This window comes from Simochromis diagramma, unplaced genomic scaffold (genome assembly GCF_900408965.1).
Source record: "Simochromis diagramma unplaced genomic scaffold, fSimDia1.1 OVJJ01000585.1, whole genome shotgun sequence".
Lineage (NCBI taxonomy): Eukaryota > Metazoa > Chordata > Actinopteri > Cichliformes > Cichlidae > Simochromis > Simochromis diagramma.
Window position 1 is genome coordinate 7,213,349 of NW_024387398.1, and position 6,688 is coordinate 7,220,036.

A 6,688-nucleotide genomic window follows, 5' to 3' on the forward strand; every position below is an offset into this window, starting at 1 on the left:
AATCACAGGCATAAGTGTAAAAGTATCAGCTCTGCAGGACTCAAACTGCTGTCTTTTATGTAAGCAAAAAGCACCTGATTCCTAGTGTTGACGTACACTCACAAGCCATTTTATTGGATGCACCTGTAATGTTCATTAACATGGTTATCTAATCAGCCAATCACCCGCCAGCAATTCAGTGCATTTAGACCTGCAGACAAGGTTGGGACAGCCTGCCAAAGTTCAAACCAAGAAAAAAGTGCATTCAAATGGCTTCCAGTGTGGTTTGGATAATAAACTACAAATACTGACAAACTAATAAATTAAAAATACAATTGTTTCTTAATGTCTAGTTTTGTCTATTATGTCTGTGTCTATTTTTGCTTCAACGTAAAACATTTTCACCCTGATGGCAGGCTTTTTCTTTCAGGTAAGTATCAGTTCCTGTCCCAAGAGAGTGAGACGAGCAGATAAAACAGCTCACACATGTAAAATCAGCACCTCACATCCATAACGAAACAACCTGTGTTCAGTAAAACCAACGCACGAAGCATACAGAGTACGAGGCAGAGACAGCTTATGAATAAATTATTCAGCTAGCTTTTTTTTTCCACTTCAGTCCTACTGACAACCACCCTTTGATGTAGCTTTACATCTGCTTTAGCTATATGATTTGATATAAGGCTTTTGAAGTAGGTTTAAATTTGTGTTTTTCCTATGATTGGTGGTCAGCCAACCTGCATCTGTATTTTGAGTGACAGCCTAATGAATATTTACAATGTACAGATAATATTTTTAAGCTGTACTTTCCATGGTTACACCACTAATTACACTCTTGGAAGGAACACACATACCCATAATTGAGCTTGACATGAACAAGGTGCTCTCAGGCTTTAATAATGCAGCAGTATTGCACCTGAATAATGGGGCCGTTAATTTGATGCACAGTGATCCTTCAGTCTCTCCAACATTCCCTTTGGTTCTCCATCTCTGGATGCTTAAAGCCTTTGGGGTGTTAGTGTTCTTAATAATGGTTCAATGGTGTAGCTGAGCATTGATCCAGCTGACACATCTGTCAACAGCTGACAACTTCCCACTATGTTTCCTGTTATTTATTTATTTTGGGGAGTAAGATGTGATATGCTCTATATGTGTCTGACTCTGTGAGCGGCTTCATTCACACTGCATCTAAAAATGTCTCCTTCAAATGATGCAGATGTGCGCTCTATAATCAGTGTATATGAACCAAATCCCAGCTGTTGAGAAAGTGTTTTTCACGCAGATGGGTGACAAATTAAAAGAAAAGTTAATGCTCTGCTTTAAGTCTGCATTTTGACAGCTTGGCAACACATTGATATTCTTCGGGGGTAAAGTGTTGGCCCAACATCTGAGTTGGACTTGATGTGTTAATTTTTGGTTTGTTGTCACCTGTCTATATATTTGAATTCCTCCATCAGACTCAGCATGATGGACGAAAAAGGTGGAGAAATAGTTACTGATAGAGAGACAAATGAGCAGAGCTCCGTCAGAAAAATAAACTCTGAAAGGAAAAGCTACGTCACAGTTTTATCACAATCATGAAGAGTCATTTGATGCAGTGGGTTAAACAGTTGAATACTTCCAATGAAATTAATATTCTTGCTTGAAATGCCTGTCCCACAAAACCATTCAGAAAGTTTAATCATGTTTGTTATTGTAATATGCCATCAGTGAAATCACCATTTTCCAATTTTGGAGATGTGACAAAAAACTTTCCCTGTTATGTTAATGAAAACTGCATTACTTTTTTTTTCAAAATCATTTTTATTTCTACACAATGGACGTTCATTTGGGTCTTTAATTTGTTGTTTTTCCACAGAAAAAGAAGTCTCCTAGTTCTCAGCCATTCTCAGTCCACCATTTTTATTGTTCCAAATTAAAAAGACGAGGTATGCGGTACGTATCCAGTCCTTTTATTACTCTCTCTTCTCTCTCTCGTCTTTCTGTTATAGACACCTAATTGGTCGTGGTGTCAGGTTTGCTCACCCTCCTCCATGATACCTGCCTGGTGGGCATACTTCTGGATTAACAGCAGACGGAGGTCAGCACATAATCACCCTGATGAATATGGAGGAGGGCCTTTGAGGGTTTACATGGGAGGACTGCCAAAAATGATAACGACCCCTCCTAAAGTATCTCCTCAGGGACCCATACGCTCTCATCTCAAGGTTGTAACTAAAACAGAGGAAGTGCCTATGGGGGAGGGTGGCTCGGGAGTTCTTTGCTTCTTCGGTTGTGAGCTAAAGTGATTTACACAAATAGTCTCGTGTAGTCTGATGTATGTGACATCATCTACAAGTGAAATCTTAAATGAGTTTTGGGAGGGAACTGAAATGTCATGCACGGAACGTTTTTGCAGACACAAATTCTAGTCATGTTGATTTCTGATATCTTTGGTACTTTAATGGAGGCTTAACACCACTTTGCGTGTTTTCCTCTTGCAGCAGCAGCAACCTGTTTCACCCATCACAACTCTGAAGGTTAATTGATGCAATTTTTATTATTATTCCGTTCTTTCCACAACAATTTGTCAATATTAAAAGGAACAAATCACAAGAGCAGACATGTTGAAGTAATCTAATAGTTTAATAGTTTTCTGAAGCAGTCAGTCACAGCTTTTGGCTTTAAAAGTGATATTGCAAAACATTTATTTGCAGGTTGCCTCTTCTATGCTTGGAAAAATCTGTCAAAACCCATTTTCATTCATTTCTGTCTTCATCTTGCAATCCTTTTCTTTGTTCACTGTGATTGTGTCATTTCCCCTTTCAGACTTAAGACTGTACAACCTAAAGTCAGGTCATTCCCTCTTTTAAATATAGCACAAACCCTTCTAACATCCAGTTGTTGTAATGAAACTGGGTACAGTTGTTGCAGTCTTGATACCAAGAGAGCACCTATAATATGAGTTCTTACTAATGTGGCCAGCCCAAAGAGTAGCAATTTGACATATTTGTGTCATGGTCCGCGGCCCGGCGTCTGAGGTGCTGATGGGATGCCCACGCCCACGGGCGTGGCTGTTAACTCCACACCTGCACCCCATCCCAGGCGATCATCAGGTGGACTATTTGATCCAGCCCAGCCTGCTGCTCCACGCTAGTCCGTAGTCGTCTCACAGCGGTAACGTACACCTGCAGGAAAGCGATTGTGAAAACTCATCTGTCTGAACTAGCGCTAATTCTGTCCTGTGCACTCAGATAACAACTCGGCGTGTTTTTTGAGCCACCTGCCTGTCCACCTGCCCGTCTGGAATTTGGATCGCCTTCAGTACTCGCCACCTCGACTTTCCTGGAGCTCCCCCGCGGACCCTCACCCCTCCCTCCGGCTCCCACGGCCCCGCTGTCATCGTAAGACTCCTACTCTTCCCCCACGTATGCTGCTATTTCCCCGCGCCCCAATAATTCTTTTCCTTTTTCTGTTGCAGCCTCCCACAGTCCCGTTTTCGGCGTTCCTGCGCGACTCATCTCCCGGTCCCTTGGTTTTTCTAGTTTCACGCGTGTTTTCCTTCTACCCTCCCAGGACACCTTCAGTTAAAATAAAGTTTATTTTCTCGTACTCCTGTGTGTTGGCTCTGCTTCTGGGTCCAGCTTGTGCGCTGAACTTCGGTTCATGACAATTTGTCTTATTCCATATCAGGTTTTTCAATTTATTTCTCTGCGAAAAACTCATTTTCTCTTTCAGTAACCACCCATGCTTGTAGCTACACTGAAACTGTCATATTTCTAGTCACACAGATGTGATGCACTTTAATCACCGTGAAAAGTAAAAGGCTGTACTCTGTCCCTTAGATTAAATATGAAGAACAGACACATCGAGAAATGACATGTCGAGAAAAGACGGGCATGTGAACTCCTCCAAACTAAATTGGTCCAAGTTTTGATGAAATGTGCAACATTGCTGCAGTTTTGGAAACAGAATGTTGGCAGCGAATCTGAATCCGCAAACAGGCGGAGGAAAAAAAATGACTTTCCTATTTTCAATTTCAAATTTTTTTAATTGATTTATTTATTGGCATTTGTACAGCCAACCCCCCCTATAAACCTAGAAATTAAAATTAGTTGCAGTCTCGATTTATTTTTTGCATTTCTGGCAGGAAGACCAACAAACATTGGAATGGCTGTTTGAGTTTCGATTTTTAGATATTAAAGTTTAAAAACTTTCTAAAGTTTGCAAAAGTTTTGATTTTCTGTTTATGAATTTTGTCTCGGATACATAAAGCCACAATAAGTCACTGGCCACTTTATTAGGCACACTTGCCAGTACCAGGTTGCACCCACTTTTTAGTTCAAAACTGCCAGAAATCTTTGTGGTTTTAATTCAACAAGATGCTGGACACAATCCTCTGAGATTTTGGTCCATATTGAGACGATCACATCACAATAACAATGCAGATTTTTTTAGCTGCTCATCCATGTTGCAAATCTCCCATTCTGCCACGTCCCAAAGATGATCTACTGGATTGAGATCTGGTGATTGTGAAGGCCATATGAGTACAGTGACCTCACTGTCATGTCGGGACAGGTTTGAGATGATGCGAGCTGTGTGATATGGTGTGTTGTCCTGCTATAAGCAGCAATTAAAAGATGTGTACACTGTGTTAGAAAGGAATGGATTCGGTCAGTAGCATTTGCAAGGAAGGCTGAGTTGGTACAGATGGGCCCCACCATTACATCATCCCCAGCCTGATCTGTAGATAGAAAGTCAAATAGACCCTACTTTGTTGTTAATTGTAGTCTCAGTTTCTTGTTCTTTGCTGACAGATTGGCATTTGGTGTGGTCTTCTGCACATCTGCCTCAAGGCTCAACATGTTTGGATACTCTTCTGCATACCTCTGTTGTAACGAGTGATTATTTGAGTTGATGCTACCAGCAGCATGACATCATTCTGTGTCACAGTGCTGGGTCTTTAGCAGTAATGTCCAAATTTGTCAATTTTCTAGTTGGGTTTATGTTTTCTATTTGATTCTTAGCTTGTTAACTGATCACTTTTTCATATTTATCTGTTTAGTTGTTGATTCTCATTTCCTGTTTTATCTTTGGTAATTCTGCATGTTATCTCGTATTGTGTCCTGTGTGTTAGTTTTACTTCCTCCCCCGACCAATTGGATTGGTTCAAGGTTCAAGGTTCTTTATTTGTCACATGCATAGTTATACAAGTATAACACACAGTGAAATGTAGCCTGACACGCTCCTCGACATGTGCAAAAATTGTGTGTGGGGGGGGGGGGGGGTAGAGGAAGAACATTATATATATATATATATATATATATATATATATATAGTATATACATTGGGTGAATGTGCAGTAGTAGCAGCAAGCAGGTGAATTCTGTACATTAATATGAATAGACATCTGACTATTTTACAGGATAGACAATATAAACATATTTAAAATTAAAGGAATTTGAAATGTACATTGTTCCTTGGTTTAGTGTCTGGAAGAGTCCTGTCTCAGTCAATTATATAGGTTGTCTATGCTTGTGCTTGTCTGCCCCAGCTCCCTCCACTTGGTACCTTGTTGTATACGCAGTTTTTTGTTTCATCATACTCTTTCTCTGTTTGTTTCCTAAACTACTGACTTTGTTACTCTTTATTTTGGGAGGGTTTGTGTCTGGTTTGGGTTTGTGTTTTGGGATTTTAATCAGTCACATAAATAGCTTACCTTCTGTTATTGAACTGTTTTTTGTTTCCTGTTCTCATGCTGTCCTACCATGGAAGCAGAGTAGAGGTCTCTCTTTTTCCTCTTGTACTTTCCTATTGTTGTGTATATGTCAGTGTTTTTCTGTAACGCTACCGATCTCCGACTTCTATCCCCATGTAATGTCTGTGTTGTGTCTGTAAGGTCGGGGGGGGGTCCCATTTCACTGCAGGGCAACCTGCATGTGGCGAATAAAGCTTTGATTGATTGATTGATTGATTGATTGATTGACTGAACTCTGCCTCTTAATTTTTCTGCTTTTGAGCCCTCACTTCAACACTCACTCTTTGTTGCCCATTAAGACAGTCTGATGCTTGATTTGAACTTCAGCAGGTGTCTTGACCATGTCCGCATCCCTAAAGCAACTGGATAGTGTAGTGGTAATACTACACACCTTTGGAGTAGGAGTTGCAAGTTTAATTCCCGTCTGGTATCTAGTAAGGGTCTTGGCTAGACCCCCCCCCCCTGCTAAAAAACCAAGCCATGGAATGGTGCGGCTACATCTGCAGCCTGTCCGCAGCTCGGACACAAGCATTTCACTACAAGTTGTACTCTGTGTGATTGTGTACGTGACAAATAAATCTTGTTTGATGTTAAAGACATGTAGCTAGGTGAGTAGCTCAGTTGCTGACCAGGTATACCTAATGAACTGGCCAGTAAGTATATTTAGTATGCTACTTTCTTTCTCTAATTTCAATCTGCCCTAAAAGTTTTCAACTTTGTCATCCATTTTTTGTGTCTGGAAAATCACACTTTTATGTTCACTATTCTATGTTATTAAAACCCCTTATCTGTTGTTACCCACAATAAATGCTACGTGGGTTCGGTTTAACAAGCCACGCTTTTCTATGTAAATCTGGATCTCAATTAGTGTGAGCTTTCTTTCAGTGAGGCACAGTTTACACTATTCTGTGTCCTGTCCCAGGCACATTAAGTCATAGGTTTGTCATTCATTAATGATAATGATCATGTAAT

The 6,688-nt window shown here is 40.4% G+C and overlaps 1 long non-coding RNA gene across 1 annotated transcript; it reads left to right on the forward strand.

The window, feature by feature from the left end:
- Positions 1-2,965: 2,965 nt before the first annotated feature.
- On the forward strand, positions 2,966-3,532 carry LOC120720668. The gene is made up of 3 exons (XR_005693005.1): positions 2,966-3,135; positions 3,213-3,362; positions 3,440-3,532. It is a non-coding gene; the product is annotated as an uncharacterized LOC120720668 (long non-coding RNA).
- The last annotated feature ends 3,156 nt before the right edge of the window (positions 3,533-6,688 follow it).